General features: G+C 46.6%; 1 long non-coding RNA gene across 1 annotated transcript; it reads right to left on the bottom strand.

The window, feature by feature from the left end:
• Positions 1-636: 636 nt before the first annotated feature.
• Positions 637-5808, bottom strand: LOC126922759 (uncharacterized). Its single transcript, XR_007712924.1, has 2 exons — positions 3575-5808; positions 637-3508 (listed from the first exon to the last, which is right to left on the bottom strand). It is a non-coding gene; the product is annotated as an uncharacterized LOC126922759 (long non-coding RNA).
• Between the last annotated feature and the right edge of the window lie 10640 nt (positions 5809-16448).

Genomic DNA, 16448 nt, shown 5'->3' on the forward strand with positions numbered 1-16448 from the left:
TTTAGTAATGTCGCCACCACCTAACCCACCTCCCCGGTGCTGGTATTTGGTACCCAAGGGGCATGCGGGCATAGTTCGCCCTGGCGCCCGCTACAATTCGCCTGGCAAGTTTCTCTGGCTAATTACCATATAGTGTCTTGCGGCTCACAGTCCGAGGGCTGGTTTAATAGAGATTTCGGACAGTCCGAACTACCGGAAACCAGTCACTTTTGAATTACGACCGACCATTCTTGGCTATCGGCGATCTTCGACCTCGTGCCACATCTTTCTCCGGAGAAAGACCGGCATCCGGGTCACTCGTCTATCTCGCTTATCGTTCTCGTTTAACTGTTCTCATCGTTCGGGCTAAACGATGTTTTTCCGTGACACGACGTTTTCTAGAACTTATCCGATAGGATAGCAATCGGGGATTAAAAGATAACTACAAGACGATGTTCGTGAGATAAAAGGAAAAAATATCGCGGAGAATTTCTCGATTGGTCGCAGTCGCTATTGTAAATACACTTATTGCCGATGATCGATATCGGTACGCTTTGAAAAGATCGCATTGGTCGTTTTAACGAACACTCACGGATCGAAAATCGAACGGACAAGGAAAGATGGCATAAATTCTTTTTTCCTTTTAGAAAGAGAGAGAGAGAGAGAGAGAGAGAGAGAGGAAAATGCGCGACAGCGAGCAACGCCGAGCGTACTGCGTCGGAACGTCGATAAATCCGTCAAAGTGTCGTTGAATTTAAAAAGCGTATCGGATCAAATAGACGATGCAATAATATCCAGGAGGAGAGAGGCAATTTCCACGGCGCGACAGCTATAAGGAAGAACGTTACTGGCAGAACGGAAGAACAATATCTTGACGCAGGGGCTCTTTCAGCCGACCTTTCGCTGCTCGTTGTCCATTGTCGTAGAGCTGATACGACACGGCCGGAATTGTGCGACAAGACGCGTGAAAAAGTCACTCAAAAATATATACCGAGGTAAAAGGAGCAGAGGGATAGAGAAAAACACGAAAGGGGCGAGAAAAATGGAAAGAAAGGTAGGGACACGGAGAGAGGAAAAATCGTCGGAAAAAGCAAAAGCTTTCCGGCGAGCGCATATAAATGCATGGAGTTGCGCCAGGCTGCACTTGCCGGAATACTATTAATTTCATATTCATTTCTTCTTTGCATGCTCCGCTTCCTAGACTCGCGATCGCCCACTCGTTAACGTTTCCTCCTCACAGCACTTTCTCGTCAACCACCAAATCTCAGCCGCTGAAAATTTCAAGGATTTTTCACGCCGTCGCTATGTTACGACGCAACGTATGCAAATACGTCATCGGCTGACGTTCGCGCGGTCCAGCCGATCGTAAGGAAGAATCGAAAGATCGGTCGAAGCGTTTGCTATCGTACGATGAACCTGTCGATAGAGAAATTATAAAAGCGTTAATCGAACCGAACAGTCGTCGTATCTGTTTGAATTTCTACTTTTCTTTCCTTAAACCTCGAGGCATGGGTCGTTAAATGAACGGCTGGTCAAATAATTTTCGGTATCAAGATTACACCTATTTATACGATTGTCGATTATTTGTTCCGCCAGTTGTTCCAAAGATATCCGAAACGTACGAAACGGTCCAGGAATCCGATCGCGATGGTCGATGATCGATCGATCGACGAAACTCGCGCGTCCCAGAGGAGAATAAGACGGCCGTGTTCAGACGCGTTTTAATATATCTGACGAAGCTTAACGCGCGGCACCTAAGGACGTAGACTCGGTATTCCTGTCGTAAAAGCCGAACCATTTGGCTCTCTTAAGCCAGTCGTAATATACGAACGGACGAGAAACGAGCGTACGAAAGAAGACGTAGAAAGAGAGGCAGAATCACCGAGACGTCCTGGCCTTCGTAAGTAGTTTTATTAAGGGGTTCCTTTCGGAAAACCGTGCAGGATGGTTGAATATACATCGGGCGAGATATATGTGATATCGATTACCGTTTGGGGTTCCGATATTACGCTCGTACCCCTTCGCGCCCCTGCTTCAGTCCGGCCCTTCTGTGCTTCTCTTCCTACATAGTACTGATGGTACTCTGCATCTCTCTGTCTCTCTCTCTCTCTATCTCTATCTATCTATCTCTATCTCTATCTCCCTCTCTCTGGGCACTGTCGCATATTTCTCCATCTCCCGTTCTCATCCGTGTGCTCCTCCCCTCGCATAGATACGCAGTGCACACGGACACGAGCGCGTACGCGTAGACGCGATCGTCGTACATAGGGAAATTGTATGTACATAGGGAACACGACGCTAGGCCCCCGCGAAATAACTTTGGAGCGCCGTATCTACACATAGCGGCGTATGCACGTGGCGGTGAAAGAGTCCTGGCTACGTTATATATTTTGACCCTTTAAATAACCAGAGAAAGTAGACATACACACAGACACAGACACAGGGCGTCGTCGTTTGTACGGCACGCGCTACGCAAAATTGAATGTAGTTGGACATCGCAAAATATTTGCGCTCGGCCGTCTCTGCCGCTTGTCTTAACTTTACCATCGTGCGAAAAGTCAGGTAACTTGTCGTTTAAAATGAAATAAAAACTTTATAACACAGGCGAGAGAAGTTGCAACTCGGAGGATTTTTCGTGATTGAACTTGGCTCTCGAGCACACCGACATTTGCGATCTATGTTTTCATCGTGTGACAGTTTCTGACGAATAGAAACCCAATTCCATGTATAACCGGAAGTTGTTATTTTAGAAGCTACGCGGATCTAAAATTTATGCGTATCGCGCTGGGTCTTTCGGATTCCGCTCGTCACAAACTATCATATGTTACAGGAAGGTGACAAATTCGCTGTCTCGCGGGATAAAACTCAGTCTTTTTCATACTAAAACGTAGCAACGATATTACGTAACGGGAAAGAGAGCGTCGGGTTAAAAATAATGTTTCACAAGGAAAGAGTACCAAGTAGGTTAAATTTAGTCTCTTTACTGATTCACAAGCTTCAACCCCATTTTCTACACCGCGGCAAAACGGAAAGGGATGACGATCGTCGTTCCAATTTATCGTTGCACGCGTAAAGAACTTATCGGTCCTGAATTTCCCAGACCGATATGAACCACTTTACCGACTGTCCTACAGTTCGTAAAATAACTTTGAATCGCCGTTGTACACACAGCGGCGTATTACGCACGCGACTATAAGGGACTTTGATGTTCGGTTTTTCACCCTTTAAATAATCAAAGAACGCTCGACCGGCAATATAGCGACTTTGTCGTGCGCGTGTCACCGAGTCGAGTAAAATCGAGTCGTCGGACGTGTTTGTTTCGTGAAAAAGATTTTTCAAACCAGGGCGAGAAGTTTAGCGCCTGGAGCGGATCGTTAGCTCGTTGGTCGATGCGAAAAAGTTGAACATTCGTTTGATAAATAACCTCGTTTCCACGTATAAAAGTGTCTAGCGGTTTTGTAAGTAGTTGCTGAACGAAATACGTCAGGGAGGAATCTTGCTCGTCCATGGCGCGCAGCGTTTCGTAGCTCTGGAAAAATAACTCCGGTAAATTATGTAGGTCTGGAGAAATGTTCCGAGCCGGATATATTTTTACCCTTTAAATAAGTGAACAAGGTAGACCTGCGTTCTTTGCCATCAAACGCTGCCGTCTCGTTGAATAATATACTGCCCGCTGCAAAGAGGAACCGTTCCAAAACCGTGATCTCCTCCCACGATACACAATTAAATTTCCCTCCGCTGCAGATATATTTTTCACTCGTTCGCTCCACTCGTAACGGATCTGGGATAAGAAGTCGATCAAGAATTTATGTATGAGCGTAGTGCCTTCGCCGTGTTCCTTCTCATTCGAACAAGAATAATGTTAAACGATCGTCCGTATCGCGCTCGATAACGCCAAGAGAACGGTTTCGCAGTGACGTATGCGTTCTTCCATGCCAGTTCCAGCTTTCTCTAATTCCCTTCCACTCGCCTTAAAAGCTAAATCCGCAGAAAAAATTACGCGCAAGAGGAAAGTCGCGAATTCGGTAGAACAAACGGTGTTTCACGAAGAAAATCCGGCGTCTCTTTGGTCGGTAAAATACAAAGAGAGGGATATTCATCGGGACGTAACTATTATTCTCGAATGATACAGGCGTGCATTCGTAAAACGGTCAGGAAAAAAGTAAGACAGAAGACAAAAGGGAAGAGAGACGTAACGAAGCGTATCGCAACCGCTTTTAGGATCGACTCGCCATAGATCGAAAGCCTTCGTGGTGCACGCTGTATGTAACTACGCCATTGTCTACGAAGCTACTTGTCGCTGATGCGAGCCGGAGCCGATACGCGTCTCGGATCCTCTCCGTATCAATCCATCGTGTCTGCGCGCCTGGCGTTTCCAGTTTTCCGTTAGAATGGGAACAGAAACTTGAAAGTCTGGCGGACTCGAATCTTTTTTTACGGCAGTCTTGTGGCACGGCTTGCGTTTAAAATCAATGTTCAATGCACATACGGCTTCCTTCGCTTTGTACGGATAGCAGAGATGGATGTACTCGTAGGAAGGGGATCCGCACGCGCGCCTGCCCGCATACACCGGGCTTGTATAGTACGTGTGCACGGGTTTGCCTCTGTGTGCGTTCTTTGAGGGATATCCACGCGAGTATACGTGTATGTAGATATAGGGTGGCTCGCAGAGACGTCGAGGAATCGAGGGTGATTCTTTAAAGCGGCGTACGGAGCAACGGAAAACCAATTACAGATGCGACGGGACATGCCCCGCAATTGAATCTCTCGATTAAATTTTTTTGTTGCACGTGGCAACAATCTCGCGTACCTTTGTATCGCGACTGGCGGTTAAAGCCAGCCGACGTGCCGGACGCCGAGCTTGATCTACTTTGCCACTTTGTCGCCGTTCAGGCAAAGATATATACGCGTTTCCACCGTATCGTTATGAATTAATCCGAATAACCTCGTACCTTGACGTTCACGATGACCGTTGCCTCGCGTTTTCTATGGCTTCTTATCTTACCAAAGGATTTTCCAGTGTAGGTAATGACGCAGAAAAATAATCACCGATAATTTGGATGGTCCTATGTAAAATTGCCTTTATTCGACACGGTCTGGGAACCAAACGTATCGAATAACTGAATCAGTCGGATAATAGAAGCCCGCTAGTTCTTCTTTTCTTCGCTGTTTATCGTTCGTATAATCGCAGTTAATTTTCATATAATTGGATTTTATTAAGCCGACATTTGTGTATACTAAGACAAAACAGCCTTTATTCGTATTAGATAACGCGGCCTGGTATCGAGTAATAAAAGTTGAGGAACATATTCGCTAAATCGGGCATTGTGTCGACGTCAGTTCGGATAAACGTAGTTCGAATAAATGGAGTTCTACCGTGTACGTACCATGTATATCTGATTCTTCCTCGATGGTACTTTGCAGTTTGATAGTTTGCACACTTTTATGCGGAAATTCTATAGTATCCCGGTTATCTATCGCGAAACGAAATGAAGTTCAAGGTGGTACATTCTGTAACTTCCCACAATATTCGAGCCAGTCTAGTTAGAAGGCGTAGCAGATAGCGTGAAGTTTAACAATGCGGTTACACGTGCTACCTCGAGACTGCTGCCTCCACTTTGAGACTCGATGCAACATTATAAAGGGCAACTTTCGACGTACGGTCTATCAACTTGCCGCAAGATTTCCTTCGTCGCTCTTCTTGGAACACGCGTGTTACCTCCGTGCGTTACTATTCGATCGTGTTTGGAACGGATGGAATTAACAGAAAAGAAAAGAACGATCGAAATTAACGCCATACGAGTATCATCTGTTAATTAATGAAAACATTCATTTCTCTGCGTACGCATTTTTCTATACGTCTCATCTCTACCTTTGTATTTTACAAATATTCAAAGTTATTGAATTTTTGGACTGTCATAACTGTAATCCCGTGACGTGAAAGCTCAAAATAGCCGATAGTCGTAGCAATAATTTTCTTTTGAAAGTCAGTAAGCTGATCATCAATTTTTCTTCGTTTCAGAAATTTCACGTGCAATCGGAGTGAAGAACTGGCAACACAATTATGTCTGCGGCTTCTTCATCAACGCGATCAGCGGACGGTGGCATCGTTTACACCTGTACGGCTTCGAAGCTTCATCCATCGCTGCGAATTGCGTAAGTCTTATTCAATTTCTTCGCTATCGAGCTGAAAGACACTGCTGCCAACACGCGGTACGCGGCAACATTATCGTTCGCTGCGAATGAAAGCTTCGAATCTCGTCTCTGCTCGTTCTTCCAGCTTCTTTGTTCCTCCTCCTTCTACTACGTTTCTTCGTTCTTTTTTTTAAACAAGAGCATCCGCCGAAACGACGAGAAGATTGGAAGTGACCTGGATAGGCGGCGCCGTTGCCGCGTGAAAATTTACTTTAACGAGCGCGAAGGACTTTTGCGCTTTTCATCGAGGGAAAGGAAACTCGATCGAGCCGTTCTTGAATCTTATTCAAACGATCTCGAGTATTTACGGCCGTTGGTTGTTGGCCACGGGGCATCGTGATCCTATACATTTCACGCCCCTCGCCTCGGTGAATACGAAATTTATTAAATTTTCCTTCTCTCTCGCCGAATCTTAGGTAAACTCGCGATCGATCGAGATATTTTTAAAAATAGGGGAAAAAGAGTTTACGAGGTTACGGGAAAATTGACACGACGGGCTGATCGATTTTCGACTCGTGTTCTTTTATGAATCTTAAACGCGTCTCGGCGACGAGCTACATTATGTAGACGTTCTCACGTTGCCATCGCTCGTCTCTTCTTCGCGCGTCAACTAGTTGCTTATTCGCGAGATTGGAATCACGATGCTTATCGACCCGCGTGGATATCGCATAAAACGACGCATTGCAAAGCAAATAACGGACAGAGAAAGATTCCCTTCGCGAGATTATCGGGAAAATTTGTGCTCGCGCAACCGCTATTTCGATCTTGTCTTTTTTTTCGGGAAACACCTCTTGCGTCACGATCAGGCTAAAAGGAGTTGAAAATCCTCTCAGGAGGACGCATTTCCAGGAAACTTACCGATCGCCGGAGGCACGAGCAGGCACTCTGCCGGCTCTTTCTATCGTACACGTAGCTTTCCTACGTCCCTCCGTCTCTTCCGCAGTTCGGTTGCTTCCTCCTCCCCCCTCATCCAGTACGCGCTTTCACCTTTTCGTCTTCCTGTTCCGGGTTTTTCTCCTTCGTTCACTTTTTTCCTTTTTTGTCTTTTGCCGTTTAGTCTTTCAGGGAGACTTAGCTCTCTGGTCTCCTCGTCGCGTTTCTTCGTCGCTCGCGATAGATTCCATCAGCGTGGCGCTCCGCCTCAGCCCGCGGCATCGCCGTCTCGTTCGCCAACGAAACAGGCTAAAACGGTCAGACGAGTCTACACTTTCGAGCTTACGGAATGACGAAACGAACTGCGAAGGGCGGAAAATACTGGGAGAGGCAAGAAGCGCGTACCGGATGACGCGTTTCGTGTCGCGTTCGACGAATCCGCGAATAATCGGGAATCAGAAAAAAGAGTGGAAAGTAGGGAGGATGGTAGGAAGCGAGGGGTGAGATGGAAATAATTAAAAAGAACGACGTGGAAACTTCTCGTTCCGTTGCACGGTCGCTCTCCTCGCTCGCTGCTGCACCACCAATTATTGTGCTCTTTATCATCGTCATTACGCGCGATGATTATTATTATCATGCAGCGTCTTTAGTTTCCTTTTAGCTCCCCTTACGCGACGACGGATTCGCATAAAAAGATCCTCGATCCTCGTCAGCGTCGAAAAGCAGAGGGCGAATGAGCGAAAGTGTGCAGGAGGGGCGAAGAGTGGCACGAATGGGAAGAAAATATGGTGGAAGGGGCTGACGGTTGAAAAAGAGGGGTGGCGAGCGTAGAGATATTATCTGACGGTGGCGTTCTTCGGCCGCGTCTTTGTCGCATTGGAGAAGAAAACGCAAATTGGCGAACTTTGGCGAAACTCCTGTACAATGGGATCGCAGCCGTGGCAACAATGAGCCTTGTATCGGCCTTCTGGCCTCTTTCTCTCCTTACCTTTCCCCCTGTGTATCGGGCGAGCGTGTCACTTTTGCCCTTTAGCTTTGAAACGCGAAAAGAAGAAGTTGCATTCATCTTCATTGTCGAAACGCCTGCGGAAGCAGCCGGACTTTCGAAGCCGATGGACATTGTGCCGAGTTAACGAGAAGAAACCTTTGCTTATTCTTTCCTCCGTTAGGAACAGGAAACGCGATTGAATATTATCGAAAAGTCGTCGTCGCGTTCAATCTTGATTATCACTGAAAATATCGCTATCCATCGCGTCGCCAACAAATTTAGGTTACGCCACGAATTAATTTTCCTTTCTTTTTTTTTTTTTTAAACTTTCCCTAGGATTTTTCGCGACGAAACATTTACGCCGCTCTGTGGAACGAAAGTCAAACAGCGGTCGGTTCGTTAATGGACGGAACATCACGTTGGCTGTTTGTTCGAGGCATTCGACCGCGAAAATACGATTGAACGTGCTGGAGTATTGCGGCCGGCGTATGAAAGTTGACGAATAATTAAAGCGCGCTATCGAAATTACTTAGCGCGGTCTCGTGCACGGACGGAAACGCTTTTCGTTTAAATTGAACCGTTCACGGATGGTTTGACTCGGGTCATCGTGGAATGGCGCGAGCATCGTCGAGGGCGAAATCGAGAGGAAGAACGAGACCCGATGGAAAAAGTTGAGCAGAGATGCCTTGTAAGAGCATTACTTCGCATTTAACGATAATTGCTCATTCGCTGGCAGTCCGTTATAAGATGAAAGAGTCGTGACTTTGCACGTAGCGACGCGCAACCTCCGCAGAGGAATGCAACGCCTCGACGTAAGCGCTGACAATATTCACGGTAATCCAATTGAAATTAATTCTCGAGCGAAGGCTCTTTGTTTCCGTCTCTGTCTTCTCTTTTCCTCTCCGACTCTGTTTCGTTCCCCTTGCACCTCTTCCCCGAACAAAGTCTCATAACCTCTCCAACTGAAGGGGCCTGTGGAACCGGAAGTGACGTGAAATATCGCCATGCGACGTAATCGAGCGCGCGCTCGAACAACGGATCTCTTCGAGATTTGTCTACTTGTTACCTCTCAGGGTTAATCATGCGACCAAATCCAGACGGTAACTCTACTCTCGGAGAGGACGCATCTGCCCCATAAGTTGACCGTCGATTCCCCCTTTCCACCTTCTTAATTGTCCTTCGTTAAACGATATTACGAGTACATTTAACAATGACTTAATAGCCGTGAAATTTTCAATTTTGTTGAACCACCAACGCAAATGAGCGAGTTTCGCGTATGCTTTAACGATAAATCAGTGTAACGTTATTTGGATCGGAAAGATGTTCGAACGAAACTAAGATATTTGTCTTGTAATTCGCGAAAATTCACGCATCTCCGTGATAATATGAAGAACTAATAACGTTTCGCAAAAGAATATCGCTGTTCCGTATAAATTTCAAGATCGGATTTTCGCATGTTGAAGATTCGCTGATTCTACTAAATCGGAATGCGTTTCGTAGATACGATAGGAGCCGCTAATTTACCACGAAACACTGGCGAAATCCCGGTGAATTTGAGGATTATCGGGCTACGAATTAGCAATCGGAAATTCGACGAAGCGATTCACGTGACGCTGCGAACGTGAACGCGTGTCGCCCACACGCATCCCGCGCGATAACAATCGTGCTCGCGTAGCGTGCGCGTCGCGTGAACAAAGCATAAGGCGTGTAAACGCCGCCTTCCTCATTAGAATGCCAAACATTCAGCCGCAAAGCGACTTCCTAACCTTCCTAATTCGGCGCTTCCGCGTGTTCTCTTCTCCACCCACGCGATCAACCAATCCAACACACAATCCACCATGTGTTGTCGTCTGCTATTGTATCTGCAGCGTACTCGCTTTCCGTTACACCGTGTGTTTCATGGAAATTGAGATTGTCACACACTTGGAATATTCTGTCGGTCGATATCGTTTTTTATTTAGTCGGAAATTTCAGTGAAAAATGATTAACAGAGAGAATTACAAAAGGCGAATAAATCGCGGTTTGGCTGGCACGCGGTGACGTGATGCCGCGATTCAGCGAATCAAAGTGGCGACTTTAGCGAAATTATCTCTACATTTGGAAAATCCCGCCGATCGGATTTTTTCAAATATAACAGCTGAACAAGATTAACAGAGAAATTAAAAAGCGGATAAATCGTGGTTTGGCTGTTACGCGGTGGCACGAAATCGCCATTCACTAAATCAAAATCATCGCCGCCATTGAAATTATCAACGTATTTGGGAAATTTTGTCGATCGGTTTTTTCTGTTTTTCTCTTTTTTTTTCCTTTTTTTAATACATTTTCGGTCAGGAAGGATTAACAGGCAGATTAGAAGGCGAATAAATCGTGGTTTGGCTGGCGCACGGTGGCGTGAAACCGCGATTCACTAAATCAAAATCGTCGACGCCAGTGAAATTATCTCCGCCGTGAATCTCCGTCAATAGCGGTCGCTTTTGAAAAATGAGAAATATGCTCGCGTCGAGTTCGCGAGATATTTCTTTCGAGGGTGAGAGAAAAGGGGGTAGAGCGAGGAGAGTCATCGGAAATTTGTCGATATTTTAACCGGCTCTGCCTCCAGGGCATTTCGTCTAGCCATCCTCGTTCCCTTTTTTCCCCACCAGTTTTCGTTCACCTACCGTCACCCTTAATACAGTCGTACGTACGTCTATGATTTATTGAAAGCTAAAAAAAACTCTCTTCTCTCTCTCTCTCTCCCTCTCCTTCTATCTCTGTTGCCCGATTAAAAAGTTCGCCCATTACCGGCCGCGTCGCGGTGGCATTCAGGGCCCATTCAAAGATGTCGCATTGTCGTGAAGCCGTTTCGGTGCCGTGGAAAAAGCTGCCGAGCTTTATACAACAATGTGTCCTGACCGCGCGCATTCGAAGAGAAACCGCACAGCCGGTTTGCCGAGAAACCGGCATTTACCTCGCGATAGAATAATAATGGGCCGTTTATGCGAGACTAATACGCCAGCCTGTGCGCATGCAGACCGATGGAATTCGCGGATCATTGAGAACCGCTGCGGGCTAAGCTATCATAAAGCTGCCACCTCCGAAGCTGCTATAATAAACCGCGATATAACGCGGCAATAAATGCGCCGCGTGTTCGAGAGAGGCCACAGCTCTGAAAAACACTCGACCTATACATAACCGTATGGCGAAGAAAAGTTTTTCCTCGCCCTTTCTCCGCTTCTTTTTCTCAGCGTTTCTTCTCCTCTTTCTTTTTTCTTTTTTTCTTCTTTTCGCTTTTTTTCTTTTAACAAACGATGGTCCGAATAGATGGCGGATGTAAGAGGTTCCAGGAAAATTAATTGCTATCCGTCTTATACCTGGGATCGATGCTTTAATTATTATTATTGGACCACCAATTTAGAAATGAAGGACGGAGTGATTGTGGTTGGAAATCGCGAGGGACCCTTGGCACTGCCTTGACATTTTTAAACCTACGCGAGCAGCATTTTGCTTTATTGAAAAGTCCGTTCGACTAGTTTTCGCCAGTGTTTCGTCGCTTTTCAATGTTTAACAAATCTATGTTCGTACGATGATGGGAAAGAATAGAATTATCGTTCTTTTGTCGCTAAAATCTACTCCGATAAGTATAAACGAAAATAACGAATTGTCCATGTTTCATCTACTTTTAGCAAGATTGTCCGAGTCGCGAAATTTTGACCCTGACCCGACGCGAGGCATCTAGCAATTAGAGAAAAGTAATCCTTCGTCGACTGACACAGTTCCATTACATTTTTCGTTCCGTCCCTTTATATCCTCTGGGCGCCTGCGTGACACCGATGTACATAATAAATTAATAACGCGACAATGAGAGGTATTTCCGAGCAGCGAGATAGAGAATGAAAGTCATGGAGGTACCATGCCACGGTTAATTTGTCGTTTCCTTTGGCCAATGCGTCACGTTCAGTCTCATTCACCCGCTGCAGCACTTTCAGACTCGTACCGTCGATATTTTCCCCGATGACGTGTCGATCCTACAAATACCTTCCTTCTTATCGACGTTTTAAAATTCTCCGAACGTGAAATTTCTCGACACACATATATCACAGCGAAACTACTTCTCGTGAAAGCGTAGACTCCATTAGTACAGAAAAATTACACCGCCAGAAGAAGGAGACACTCGAAGTAATACGAACCGCGATGCACCCAGGCGTCGTTTTCCGAACCGACGAACAAAGACGAATACAGAGCTTAACTTAATAACACAGTGCCTAAATTCGTGGTACAAGCAGAGTGAAAGTATTTGAAGAAGAGGAGGGAATATTTTTCAAATTACGAAGAAATTTATAAACCCGCGAAACCGAACGAAAGTACGATTTTTCTAACGTACGATTAATCGACAAACTGCTAAATCTTAAAAACCGCTGCCTTGTAAAAACTTACGACTGCTTCAAGCAGAAACGCAAGTACGTGGAATCGTAATTTACCAGCGATGTATACCTGCTTCTACTTCTAAATTTGTTTCTCCTCGAAGATGAGATCTTACGTCGCGCAAAGTTTTATCCCACTTTCTCAACTTACTCCTCCACAACGCTCCGTTACTGGCTCTCTTGCAGCACGATTACAAAGACACCCTGTATTACACAGAGGGAGCAGACAAAGGAATAAAAGAATATCGCCAAGGTGAAAGAAAAGAATCGTGCCGATGTTAGCATCGGGGGCGCGTATCATCGGTCCCCATTAAACGCATCCTACTTTCCGAACTTAATTCCATTCGAGTCGACCGCTTAATTGTACGGTCACGTTCTCGGACGTGCAGCAGGGTCGTAACGTCGGCCGATTCCGAAGGGGCAGGACAGGATTATATAGCTGGAAGCGCGTAGGAACGCGCGCAGACAGGAAATCCCCCTCGTGGCACGAGTGCAGTCCACATTAGGCGGCCGACACCGGGGCGAACAATCGGCCAGTAGGGGCTAATCCGACCGAGGCATTTCCATCCGGCGTTTCGGAACTTCCCACCAGCCGCTCAGATTCCGACGTCTACCCGCAGCCACGACCGCCTCCTCCACTACCTCCGTCGCCGCCTTTCCCCCACCGCCCACTCCTCTTTTCCTCCAACTTTGTTACAAACTGCAGCTAAGCTAGCCGCCCAAAATCACGCGACTTAATCGCTATTTCAGCGATGCACCCCTCCAAAACCTAGCCGAGCACACGCTCCCAAAACGCATTATTCGAATGCTGCTCTTATTTGCACCGGCTCGTTAAGGATATATTCTCCTCGCGTCTGATCCGTCCTCTCGCACCTTTTGCTGACATCGTCCATTCTCTCCGTTCCCCTTTTAGCTTTACTTCTCTAATCGTGTTTCACGCCGAACCTGAGCGAAGACCCGTTTTAATTACTCGAACTTGAGGAAACTTTTACGCCATCTTATCTCGTTACTCGGCGTCCGAGGATCGTAAAGCTAATATTCCGTTCGGAAGTGGAAACGCCGTGGCCATGGCCTGTAAACATTTCAAAGTATCGTACGTGTGTCGTAAAAGTAACGTCAAAAGTAGAGTCAAGCTAGATTTTCAGAAAAATAGGAAAATCCATCCGGTGGTTGAAATTGTTCAAAGCATCGATCGTAGAAAATAATGGCGGATTTATATTTTCCTGACGTTTTCGTTTTTATCCTTTGGAATCCTCCGTTGATAGGATTCGATGTTCCTTCAACAGGAGCGAATTATTTCGAGTCGCGACATTTTTGAAATAGCCAGACGCGCGATACGAAGCCAAGCAATTGTGCAACCGAATCGTTGCTTTCTCAAACAACTTTGTTATAGAAATTACGTTACATAGAAGTCGTGGAGTGAGAATGCGTTTCAATAAATCTTGTTAGTCTCTTTTGCGGATACGTGGTTCGAATAACCGCGCCTTCTAGGCTACTTGACGATATTCTCGGATCAGACCACGCGGTTCGTGCCAACTGCATTTTCCTCAAATCAAAGCGAACTTGCGCTCCTATAAATCTCGACCCTGTAACATGACTTTCTATTTCCGTTCTCTGGTGATTTTAGCACGGCTGATTTACATATCTCGATTGAACGAACGTCAGCGCGCCGATAGGTAAAACGCCGCGAGAAAACCGAATCGCTCGGTAATCGGTGGACGATCGAACGCGTCGCCATCGATGTCATCCATTTTTCTCTCCGGTGGTAAGAATCACGGAGAGAAAGGAAGTGGAGCGCGAATGCATCCCGCGAATTATGCAATTGCAACGTTAATGACCGCGGTCTCTGAAATCGTTCTCCCTTTCTCTCTTTCTCTCGAGGTTGTCGACGCTTGGCGGCGAATCGACCGCACGGTTATTGCTTTATCGCGTATTCCATTTTGTGGTGTGACTGTGTTGGAACGTCGCGCACGCAGTTATGCATTTGGAACGCATTAACGCGCCCTCGTAGACGTTTTTGTTCGGTCGGTGCGACTGGTTGTTCTTCAGTCAGTGTGTAGCGGATACATCGCTCGCGACGACGACGACAACGATGAAGATGACGATGACTATGAAGATAACTACGAAGTACGCAGAAAGCCTGTATAGGTCGCTTCAAAGACAAACCAGCAGCGAATCTCGCCACTTCGAAACATTGTGGTCCTCTCTTTCTCTGTCCCTTGGATCCTATCCCCCTTTTCACCTTCCCCTTTCTTTCTTTCTTTTTTTTTTCTCTTTCACGGTATTTTCCGACCGCCTCTCCTCTCCTATTTCTCTCGCTCTTATCCACTTTTCTCCGCTGTTCCCTGTCGCTCGATGGCCCCTCTGCACCCGTCCGTTCGTCCGTCTGTCTGTTCGTCTCTCTTCGCTTAAAGCCCTGTACACACATCGCAGCGTGTACATGCGGTGTGTGCACGGGACTCTAAAAAAGGCGGCCGGGGCCATTCGATGGCAGCTGTTCCACATTTGAAGGATGGATATTCTTCGGGCTTTGTCGCCACGACAAAAGACCCTCTTTCACAAAAGGCCGAGCCGAGCCGAGCTTTCCGCGCGAGTCTCTTTCTTTCTCTGTCTCTCTGAGAGCCTGGCACAAGCATTCAGGGGTCTAAGTTCCATATGCGCCACGGCGGAGGCACAACCAGCACCACCACCACCACCTCCTCCTCTCTTTCTCTCGTCTACTCTTCCCTTCCCTTTTACCTATTTCTCTCTTTCCAATGTTCCTCTCTGACCCCAGTGTTACGGCTCGACGAGCGACAGTTCCTCTCCCTCGACGCGAAAGCTTACGAGGACTCGCCTCTGGTAATTAGACGCCCGCTATTACCGTATGATCCCCCTTTTCCGTGGGAAAAAGCTGATAATCCAGTTCGAGTTCTGCGCTCGTGTCGCGTACCAGAGTTAATGATAATTCCGCTCGACGCGGCTGGTTAGATCGTTAGCGAAAGTATTTCACAACGGAACGAGGTTTCTAGGACACTCTGACCATTCTGCGCCCCTTTCCATTCGTTTATTTTACGTATCGGGATTTTAACGAAACCAGCTTCCTCCTAACCAACGACCTATATATCGATATCGTGTTCGGTTACATCGGGCTTTTTCTTTCTTTTCTTTTCTATTTTTTTTTAAACGTAATTCTCCCCCTTTTACAGTCTGTCTGCTGGAATTCCTCTCACGGGAAACGCGAGTCTTTCGTACTACCACCAGTCCTCATGACCGATAAAGGAGAACCGTGTGGTGGCTGGGAAAAAACCGTTCGGAAATCCCAAGCATCGACTAGTAACCCTTAGCCGAACTAGTTTCCTTTTGATTCGAACGGAAACTGTCACCCCGCCCGTTTCGGAACCAGTGTCCGTACACCGCTGCCAGAGAGGACTCGCTCGTAGAACGACGAACAGTCTGTTCTGCGGTGACTAATGAATTTGCTACGAGCTGCTCTTGCTCGACGACCCCGTTTGACCCTAGGCAGCTTTGAAGCTACGACGAGACGCGTTACGAACAACCGGCACACGAATCCACCAACGTGCCACGCAACCAGTCTCCCTCGTGCTCGTTGTGACTCACGAATGATTAAGTCCGTCAGCCGACCCATGATTTCGCGATGGAATTTCGTCGACAGATTTCATCCTTCGATTAAACCATCCAAGGTTAACTCTGTGTATACGAGCATAAATAATACAAAACGCCCGTATAAAGTATAATATATTAATATCGTAAAACGATAGTCGACACTTAGCGATGTGCCGAGATCCGTTCCTTGCAAATTGAGCAGAGTCGTCGCGTAAAAAGCGTATTATACAGAGTTCTTGGACTTCATTAGGCTAAAGTCAGGCTTAAATTAGAAATAAGCACGAGAGTTTCTCGCGTGACTGGAATCGAAGGTTTCCGATCGTGAGCACGAGCTGGCTGGATGCGTGAGCGAAATTAATAATTCCCGATCGTGCGATTCGAACGATTGTCCAGCAGCTGTGCCGCCT

The sequence above is a fragment of the Bombus affinis genome, chromosome 12 (assembly GCF_024516045.1).
Source record: "Bombus affinis isolate iyBomAffi1 chromosome 12, iyBomAffi1.2, whole genome shotgun sequence".
In the NCBI taxonomy this organism is placed as follows: domain Eukaryota; kingdom Metazoa; phylum Arthropoda; class Insecta; order Hymenoptera; family Apidae; genus Bombus; species Bombus affinis.